Here is an 11,838-nt window from a genome sequence, read left to right as displayed (position 1 = left end):
TCTTCTTATAGGTGTAATGTACAAAAAAAAGAATAACTTTGATGTGTATGATGAACTAGAACTTATTATCTTCAAAGCCATAGAAAATTGAACTGACGGTGCAAAAATCATGCTGGCATTGCCTGGGATGCATACAAATGAGGCATCAGGTTTGAAATATCAGTTTATTTCAAATGTATGTATTACTATATCAGAGCCCTTTCAACTAAGCAGTTGATTGTTAATTTTATTCGATTAATAGGACTTTAGAAAATTAAATTTTTTTGTGCAATATACCTGTTTAAAAATAGTTCATAAGCCTGCTTTGGTACACATCACAGTTTTAAATTAAGCTATCTTTCCAACTATTGCTTTTGCAATTCGGAAATTAAAGAAATTGTAATCTCCTTCTAGAGGAAATGTAAATCATAAATAGACTAGGAGGCTTTACCTCCTTAGCAAGATATCATTATGAAGCCAAAACAAGCTCTAAATGATGCTTTATACATACATACATACATACATACATACATACATACATACATATATATATATATATATATATATATATATATATATATATATATATATATATATATATATATATATATATATATATATATGGACTGAATATAACTTTCTTAAAATGACTGAAAAGAATTATTGAACAAGCCTTTTGTGTCCCTGACATAAACATTCCACGGACGTTGACGCCTTATCTGCCAATGGTTTCTTGAAGTGAGATACTTTTTATTTTATAAATAGAGTTGAATGATTGAAACCAATAAATTATATTGAAAAACTAAGGAATATAAAATTTTAAAGAGAAATTTAATCAAAGAATAAGCATTGGAACAAATTTATTAAAAAGAGGAATGAAAGGTATTGTAATATGCTTCTGGAGAAGGGGTCTTCTCTATACACCCTACTTTTTGGACATTGAGAAAATTATATCGTATAAAGAGCGAAATGAGTTTACCTATTTCATCTTCAAAGTAGGGTTCCAGCCATTTACCTCCAGGACAGAATGCTCAAAGACGACAAAGTATTGATGAACAGCAAAAGTGTTGCTTATTTAAATAGGTAATATATACATATGCAAATAAAGTGTCCAGTCAATAAACTTATCTTCGTCTACTTAATATTAAGAAAAGAAATAAGGATCACTCATTACCATAACGTTATAAAGATGAGCAACACAACACCATCCTCTTAAAATATAATATGATTGTATTTTTTTTAAAAAGACTAGATGAAATCCCGCGCAAGCGCGGGGAATTGAATCTATACTACTACCGACAGAAAATATTTTGTAGTTTCTACTGACAGCCTACAGGTTTATAGCAGGAAGAAATACTTTGTTCAAAATCTCGATAGTAAATGTACGTCTCCACCCCCCACCCCCACCCCCCTTTGTAAAAACTTGAAAATTAACAATTTCATTAATTGACGTTTATTGTGAAACCTGTTATACTATGTTCTGGATATTGTACTTCAGATGCTCTTATTTAATTTCCGTCAAGGATAAAAGCACTGAATCTGCACATTTTACTGATAAATTCAGTGATTTGGGGGGAGGGGGTCAAAATTCACAGGTACTTGGGTCTTCGTTTATAAATATGTTTGTACCTTACTGATATGTAATTAATGTACTATACTTTTTTTACATATCAATAAGGTACGTGCATATTTATAAACCAAGACTCAAGTACCTGTGTAAAAAATAGCTTTTAACGCCCTATGAATAGGCCGAGTAGTTGATACAAAAGACTGTTTAAAAAAATATGAAATGTATTGATTAAAGTACAAAATTTTACATCTTTAATTGTTTTTGAACAATACCTTATTCATTAATTTTCTCTTTACATGTAAGCAAGTTTATTACGAAGTATAAATTGTACTTCGGGTTCGTTGCCACGACGCTCTCAGTAAGGAATATATACAAATTTTACCGATAAATTTATTAGGAAAACCTACTACATACATGTATATATATTTAATGGTCTTTCGATATATAAATATATTCACAACTTATAGTGTTATCAATGATTTACCATTATTTCAATGACCAATCACAGAAAAGTTTTTTTTTTTTATGATATGCAGCTATAAGCGCCTCGTTTTTTTAAACATCGGACTCGATGCTATATGATGTTCTAGAAGCTTCCGTCAATATTAAGATCGGTGAATGACGAAAATAATTTGCATATTTCCCTTTTTAATCGGTTATCACAACTTATTTCTTTTATATAATTTAAATCAAGTTTTGATTGAATAATTCCGTGTTGACGTTTTATGAAATAAATAAACGATTGCTTGTTGTCAGTTTCATTAAAAATTGCCAGTAACTTAGATCCGCCAACCGGAAACGCCACCGTACTCACGTTTTTGCTATTTCATGGCTGTTTATAGAAAATAAAAGTAGACTTTTAATTTAATGTACGATTCTTACTATGCGAGTGAAATCTAAATATAGTTTACGGACATCATCTTGTATCTAATGTATTGTTAGAGGAGTAAGTAAGAACTCTGGTGCACCCGTTTCGGAGTTTATTTGCAAAATTTATTAATTTATAAGTATAGATACGATAAACAATAAGCATGCTTCAGCTTCATAAAAATTACCTTTTCTAGAAAATTATCACTAATTCGGACAGTTACGGCGAGGTTCAAGCATTTCACGAGGATGATTGTTGGTAAAGAAGAATGTTGAAGGAAAAATATATATGAAATTTTGATCAAAAGCTTTCAGATATTCATTTCTTGTTTTGTTTCAAATAAAGACAACAAGCAGAACACAAGCAAGACATCATTTTGTCATCAATTTTGAACACTGCATAAATATGACGCAAATAATTAAATCGAAGATTTCAATGCAACATTTTTTCTATATTAAAAAATGTTGCATCTTTAAATCTTTAAAAGTTTGATATATATAAGATGTATAAATATTTATCAAACCTTTAAAGATTAAAACGGATAGACATCAATATGTTTACATATTTCTTACAGGAGAAAGTTTCATTTTCCAATTGTTTAAAATTAAGTCACACACGCGTAGTAAAAAAATAATGAGACCACGATCAAGTCTGAAATAATTAAAATCTTATGAGTATGACTATGCTGATTCCAATGTGCTTTCTTTTATGCTTTTGTGCTAAATAACTGTCAGCAAAGAAAATAAAATATTAACCCATTTTTGAAATCTGCAAAAAAGAGACACATTTGAAAAGTGATCTATAATTCTCTCTAAATTAGACATTTGCAATGCAATTGTTTTTGACAGCGTGCGTCAACAATGTGACAAAGTGAACAGAAAATGCATCAGATTCTTTACAAATTAGCAACACAAACTAAAATCATTCACCGCAAATATCTACCTTTAGCGACAAAATACGCAAGCACGTCTCTGTTGGTGCTAATTTAAGTAACTTTATTTATTAGTTTATTAAATATTCTTTTTTTAAAGAAACAGTTATTGTCCCTAGGAAGTATTTCATTTTTGGCATCCAGTGATTTTTTTTATGAAGTTATGATAAAATAGCTTTATATAAGTGTATTGCAAAACAATTTTACTTTGAACTAATTTTGAAATATTCCTTTGTAAATTTGAAATGAATGTCATCTATGTTAAAAAAAAAGATCAACACTATTTTCTTGAAATGCAGATTAAAAACATTTCCATATGCAACGAATAAAATAAGGGCTATGTCTATAGTGTCGTGTCCTGACACGACATGCTCTGTTCATGTTTTTGTTTTTTTTATTGTCGTTGCAAATTTCCTTCACATTTGCTACTGTTTTAGCTTTGTTCAAATTTTAATGATTTCTCTCATTTTTCAATGGATATATATATATATGTTTGACAACTTCGACAAAGCAGATTCACTTCATTCCTCCATTAGCTTTACCTGCAATATTAAGGAAAATATCATCAGATTTAATGCCATTTAATGCCAAGTTTGCCTGTCAATATTATTGGACTTCATGACACAAAACAAACATTTAATCTCCAATTTTTCACGAAACAATTACGAGTTACGAGATTTTTTCCATATTTAACAGAAAGGTAGGTTACTTAACAGAAAAATGGGACACTTCACAGAAAAGTAGGTTACTTAACAGAAAAGTAGGTAAGAATCGGGAATGTTTCCTGATTCTGAAGCAAAAAATTTACCATTGATGTTGAAAATTTCTAGAAAAAAAAAATCCCACCTACATGTACCTACCGACCCAACTTTTTTATCCTGAGTCGGGAGAGGGCAAACAAACAATATTTTAAAGATGGCCTGAGAAAAATTATTTTGTAGAAAATTTTATTTCATTTCATTACTCCCTCCCCAATTTGCCCCTGGGTGAAAATGAAAATTTCCAAACCCTCTTGCACATTTCAGAACACCACTTATCATATTCCAAAAAATAAATTGTCTACCATAAGAGGAAATGTTGTACTCTGAAATGAGGATAGGTAATAGTAATTACCAATGGGTGATTTCATAAGAAAATTGTCAGACTGTACTCTGTGTTATGTATCTATGAATGTTACCTGAATATTGCAAAGAACTGCATATTTTCCAAATAAATGTGTTTGCAGAACCTACATGTAAAACCTTATTTATATTAATGCAATAAGTATTTTGATAGCCCAGTTACACATTAAATTGCTTATTTCTTTCCATAATCCTCTCATCACTAGAACACCATATCTTATCCTCCTTAAATGAATAAAAAGTCTGTAAAACAGTTTGTCGTGTGTTGCCACCTTTGTGACGTTTAATAATTTGTTTGAAATTCCAAATAAATGTGTTTGCAGAACCTACATGTAAAACCTTATTTAGGGTACCCCCCCCCCCCCCAAGCAAAAAGGGGTTATAAAACGGATACATTTACGTAGGTAAAGATACATGTAGTTTACATTGGTGTACGTGAGTAGTGTTGAATAAACGTCCAAATTTTATAATTGCATATTGATATTTACTCTCGTACAATTTTAACATTCCCACATAAAACTTTTTTGCCTGCGAAAAAAAAATTGAAACCACCTCTAGAGTGTATTCAAGATTTCAATTAATACCACCGTAATGTTTTTTACTTTTACAGTATATCCTTTTACAATGTTGAGATACATTCGAGTCAAATCTGATTCAAAGGCACCACTTCAAATCTTATTAGTAGATTACACTTATAAATTGGGAGAATATATCCAAAGTTTCATAGGATTGTATCTGCATCTACTTTTGGAGTAAATAAAATGAAAACTTCTCTTTCTGATACAAGAACAGCTTATACCAGAAGTTGTATAATTCTTTTTTCAGATCCTCCTTCCTTTTCTTTTATCATTAAGCGGAGGACAATAATTCCTTGAATTACCTTGTTTCGTAATGAATTTTAGTAAACGGAAATCAAACGTCAATCATGATATGTAGATTGAAGTTGATTGAATTGGTCTCCAATTTTTACTTGATAGTATTAGAAAAAAATCTCTTGGTGTGTTTTCAGAGTAAATTATCATATCTAACATAAAAAGATATGATTTACAAGACAATTTGATCTCATGGAATAAAATTAATACAGGGTAATTTATTCACATTTTATTCTACTAGTAGGCTAAGTAACCAAGAGAAGTCAAGATTTTGAAAAAGATGGAAATACATGCATGGCAAATAATTCTTATTTAATTTTTTCCACCTGTCCATCATCTTATTGTTGCTTTGTTCCTGTTGGCAGTAATTAGCTATTAACTTTTAAAATGTTATCAGAATTTGCTCATACAAATTTGTTTCATGCGCAGTTTTATAATTTACGACAAAATGCATCCCAAATGACATCAAGGATCCTTTCAACATACCCTGGTTTCGAATTCTGTGGTTTAAATGTTGTTCTTAATTTTTTATTTCCGACTTTGTCTTGACTTTAACTTTGACTTTGAAAATAAAATGGAACGTGTAAGGTTAATATGCCACTAGATTTCATTTCTAAAATAATTGAAAGTATTTTATTTGTTGATATCGAAGGCCACTGTACTAATCCATAAAACAATACGGAATACTTTAAGTAAGCCTTGAGAAGCTTTTCGGCTCATATGATTGTCTATATGTAAGTACGATGGGTTTTGCTAAATGTTATGATTATGCATTGCAATGTATAACTTGAAAACGAAGTAATGCTAGTGATGTGTAGGCAAAAAAAACAACAAACAACAAACAAACAAACAAACAAAAAACAAAACAAACAAAAAACAAACAAACAAAAACAAAAACGCATTTACATGTAATGGTAAAATAATGCATTACAATGCACTATTTTGTGTAAACCCAAATTTTTTTTTTAAATTAAAAAAGGAAATTATTGTAAAGATAAAATAAATTCTTAAAATAATAAAAATGAATTACACAATTTAATCTATTGAAATAAATTTACTGTATAGTTAAATACGCTTTCACTTTTATGATATTCTATCTAATTTATAATTACTACTCATTGAAATCTCCATACTTATTTTAGATAAGCTTTAATTAATTTCAAAGAGTATTCAAAAGAGTTTAAGATTTTTTTTAATTCCAATATGAGAAACACTAATTAAGGTACACTGTACACTGATAATTGCTACATTGTGAATAGAATGTCTGCAAAACACACAGTGCCTCTAGGATTATGTACCAATTCAAACTATGTATTGTTTTGAGAAGTGCTCCAAAAACCAATCCCTTTCTCCTGTTCGTATTTATGAAATATGGATTGAGCTGGTCTAGCTGGAACTGACCATGACAAATCTCTTGTACCAAAAGGAATTGAAGACCCTGACATGTAACTTTTAGTAGGAAAAAGTGTACACAATGCCCAACCCCCTGTACTTGTCAATGTTCTTTTTTTTCAAAAGGTACTTGCTCAAAACAATCTTTGTCTGATAAATTCAAATAGTTCAGGATAGGTGGTAAAATGTCCCAAAAGTTTTTCTTTTCTGACATAAATCAATAGTTTATTACATAAAAAGTACATATTCACATGTACAAAATTTGATCTAATTGATATATGTAATTGAAAATTTTATTCTTAAAAATAAACAAAATATATATAAGTTATAAACAGTGTAATAAATAGTAACTGATAATCAAATTTGAAAAATCAACATTCATCACATTAATTTTGAAAGGGGTGGGATCTTTTTGAAAAAAGTTGCACGAATTTTGATTTTCTATTTTTGAAAACCCAAAAAGTAATGGTAATGCATCACTTTACTAAATGGTAAAGTAATGCATTACTGTAAGAATTAGAGTAATGGAAATGGTAATTTAATGCCCGAATTCTAGAAGTACTTTACAATGTAATTCGCCCAAGTCTGATTGTAAGACATGAATTCTTTTAGTTCATTAATCTAAGTCACATGTGTATGAAGGAGGTATGCCTGACCGCTAGTATTTCATATTGTGTCAGTACACGTAGAGAGAAGAATGCCCTACTCCTACCGGAATAAGCAGTTTTATTTGAAGTGATAAGTGATAATAGTTTGCATTAAATGTACAAGACCAAGTTCTTAAAAAAATAAGTAAACCATCCTCTCTCCCAACAATGCAATTATCTTACAAATGTATATACCCTTATTACATGTACAACGCAAAATGTAATAACGACGCAAAATGCAATAAACTGAGTTATTACAATTTTCGTTACTAATCAACGCAGAATGTAATAACGCAAATTGTAGTAATGTACTTTTTGGATAATACATTTTGCGTAATTACATTTTTAGTTGAATTTGGAGCAGAATGTAATAATACAAAATGTAAAAAACACTTTTTTTGTTATTACTTGATTATCATTGATGGCATTTAACAAGAATCATGACACTTTATTTTAGTACACTTTGCCTCGGGATCAATATAAAATGTATACTGACAGGAAAGTTAGGAATATTCTGGATAAGTTAGTTAAATTTCACCTCGACGCATAATGTAATAACACTAATGTAATAATCCAAAAAGTGTGTAATAACATTTTGTGTTATTACATTCTGCGTTGATGTCGACTCAAAATGTAAAAATTCAGTTTATTACATTTTATATGTTGTGATTACATTTCGTGTTGTAACATATCCTCCTCTCTCCCAACATGTACATATTACAAAAGTATATGCTCTCCTCTCTCCCAACATGTACATATTACAGATGTATATGCTCTCCTCTCTCCCAACATGTACATATTACAGATGTATATGATCTCCTCTCTCCCAACATGTACATATTTCAAATGTTTATGCTTTCCTCTCTCCCAACATCTTACAAATGAATGAATACTATTATCTCTTTCAACATATATCTTACAAATGTATATATGATCCTCTCTGTCCCTATATATTTGATAAAAAAATTAAGCCAATGGAAAATAGGTAGCAAGTGTTTCTTTGCCAAGAACTCTACATTATTGAAGTGAACGTTGCGGGATGAGATCTAAAAAACTGAAACTTCGTGTCACGGCAGGTGTTCGCACGGTAAAGATCCCTCACTGTTCAATGGTCCTTCGTGCAAAGTAAAGGTCTAAATTTGAAGCCCTTCAAATGGCAAAGCCCAGCATCTAGTGAGGTTTCAAATTAAGGAAAGGGACGTAAAACAACAATCAGTCAATTTGGTTATGGTTTAAACAGAACAGAACGTGTGTATAGCTAACAAGTAATATATTAGCGTTTAGATCCTTATAATGAAATAAGAATGTGCATTTAATGACAACATACAAAAATAACACATCAGTACATGTTTGACGAAGAACCTTCAAGTGTGAGTTGATGAAAACACTATGTACATTAGAGCAAAAGCCTTCTTAATTGGATTTAAAAAATATATATACTTACAAGACCCGTAGGAAGCAGTGTCAGCTGTTGGGGGTGTCATTAGATGTTATCATTGAAAGGGAACAACCGTAAATCACCTTTTTTTACTATCGTATAGAGTATGTTATAGTCGACCTATTTGAAGCAATGGAAATTAAAGAGTAATTGGAAATTTAAAAAAAAGTAAATGGTGCGACTTTTCGCAAAAAAATGTTTCACCTCAAAAGTGAAGCGAGCAAAAAAATCTTCATTTCAGGATTTCAGGTGAAGTAAAATCTTTAATTCCAATCCAACTTGGTAAAATGTGAATATTCATAAGCTACCTTAATGTCAAGGATGGGGGTTTTCATGTGATTAACCTCAGAAGTAGCTGCATCCCGCCCGCCTTTGTAACTTTGGCTTTTTTGTCGTCCTTTATATGTGCAATATGTAATCAGAAGTATTGGTTTTAAATCATATTTAACTTAAATGCATGTAGCTTTATAAAGCATCAGAAAAGATAATTATGTACCTTTTTTCTGCTAAAATAATTTGGACAAATCCACTTTAAATGAAATCAAAATTACCAGGTACAGCTCATATGTACTATTTCTATGTATAAATTACATGTACATACATATATACTTTTTTCAAATTTTAGTTTTATTTTTTCTTTGCCTTTTTGTGACCCTAATTACGGGTTCCAGGACATTTCCCTGTATATTCAGAAAACCTGTAGTTCTTTACAATTATCACGTACCATTTGCATATATATCATATTTAAATAGTATGCATTGTTTTCCCTAAAAATCATCCCTAGCTATAGATAATTATTTTAAACAAAAAAATGCTTTCTTTCGTTGTTGACGCTGGGATAACGGTTGGACATTATAGATCGGATTTGTAAATTTCCCAGACATTCTGCAAACTTTATATTCGATGCTTTTAAAACTCGTCAGAATTTCACAAAAAGAACATTCTAATATAATTTATCTTCATTTATGTGCCTGTATATATGTATATTGTTAACATATAAACAGTGACATATAGGTCCTTTGGGCCGGGTGTAAAAAACTAAGTATATTGTTGTAAAATACACTGTATAACTGTATAATACACATGTCACTATAATAAATAATTTACTATTTACTTACTTATAGAAAAATACATAATCTGCATTATAAGCGGAAGATGTAATTTTTCAGAAAGTATGGGTACAAAAAAGGTGAAAGTAAGTAAAATATTGTAATATTGGTCCATACGTTATATTGATGGAAAGGCCCACTTTTTAAAGAAACTTTCACATGATTTGCTTTAAAATCGATTCCTACTTTATTGTTTATGTAGTGATAGGACAATCGGTTTTCATAAGACTTAAAGGGGAAAATATTCAGTGGATGTAAATATTAAAAGTTTTAAACTGTTAACCCTTTTCAGAACATGCAAAATACAATATTGTGTTTCTGTTGCTCTGCATTAAGGATATGGATCAACAAATGGGACAATGCTATACAGTAAGTGAATTAAGTTTACGGCATTTTTAGCTTATTATGCATTAATTATTAATGCATAATTAAAAAAAAACATCTGATTTTCGATAAAAGATGAATATATGTACTAGGCCATTTCATTTTAAAAATGCCCTACACGGTCATTTAGGGGTGTACAGGTATACATCTATCTTTTCAAAATCTTTTCATAGCATTTTTTTTTCTCTGTAAATTTGGAAGGAACTGGTAAAAGTAAATCAAAATAAATTAGCGTTAAAATATCTTATGAGGGACTAAAAATGTCGATATTTAGATTATCTTCTTGACCTCTGATTTCTATATAATAGTGAAAGTAAAATAAACTCTAAAGGTATCTTTAAAGAAAGACAAATATACATATCATTAAAGTAAAATTAAAGCAAGGCAATTTATTCACTTTTGTCTGTTAAGTTACCAAGAAAAAAAAGTTTGAATTTTTAAAAGAATGAAAATATACATGCATGACGCATAATTCTAAAAGTTAATTTTTTCCGTCAGTCCATATCATCCTAGCTTAATTCCTGTTGACAGTAATTAGTTCAATTTAACTTCTAAACTGTTGTCAAAATTTTGCTCCTTATACAAATTTGTACCATGTGAAATGTTATAATTTACGACAAAATGCATCCTAAATGACGCCATATATCCTAAAAAGAGCAATTTACATGCTCTGGTTCCGAATTCTGCGGTTTCTTGTTCTGAATTTTGACTTTCTGACATTGCAATATTTACGTCTCCACTCTGTCTCTTGGCGAGTCCATAAATTTGGCCGCACGCATTGGACTTCAAGTTTTAATATCTTTATGGTCAACTTTTATTACTTACCGATTGTATTGAAATTAGATCTAAAGAAGAAACAGGACCACATGAAGAGTTTAGATAAAAAACACGAAATTTAGTAACTGGTCATTTAACGGTGATAGTGGTAAAAGGTCGGGTATGTTACGCTCTTTTTTCCAAAGGCCTCATGCTGAGTCCCGCTCCCGATTTAAAAAGACGAGCAAATTATTTAAACATTTTCTATGTGTAAATCCATACTTATTAGATTTAAATTACCAGATGGACGGCGAGAAAATCTAATTAGAGGTGGATAAAGTCGATCTATGTCCATTATCCGAAAACGATTTCTTCTTGAATCAATAGTTTTCAAGTATTTGCTAATGCTGTGAAGAAAATATTACCGTAGGACATAAGGCTAAAATAAGATGAAACGTTTTTATCCCTATCGTGTTCGAGATTAAATTGTTGATAATGATAATTACAATAAGGTGAAGATTTGTTCAACAAATTATAGCAATTTACAACACTTGAGTGTTAACAAAAAGTACACCACGGGACAGGTAGCAACATTAGATTTATGGTTTGTGTCTGGGAAAAGTGGTGTTAACGAAGTTAGGAAAAGTACTAAATATGCATGTGTGTGGTTGTTTACTAATTAGCACATGTAAATTTCACACATTTCAAACACGCACGAACTATCGCCAAATTTTTACACAATTCAATTATCTTTAAAAAGAGTTGGATAAT

Source organism: Saccostrea echinata, unplaced genomic scaffold, assembly GCF_033153115.1.
Source record: "Saccostrea echinata isolate AGI-Se365-2 ecotype Australia unplaced genomic scaffold, CSIRO_AGI_Sech_v1 ptg000047l, whole genome shotgun sequence".
Classification (NCBI taxonomy): Eukaryota; Metazoa; Mollusca; class Bivalvia; order Ostreida; family Ostreidae; genus Saccostrea; species Saccostrea echinata.
This window is presented reverse-complemented; position numbering follows the sequence as displayed.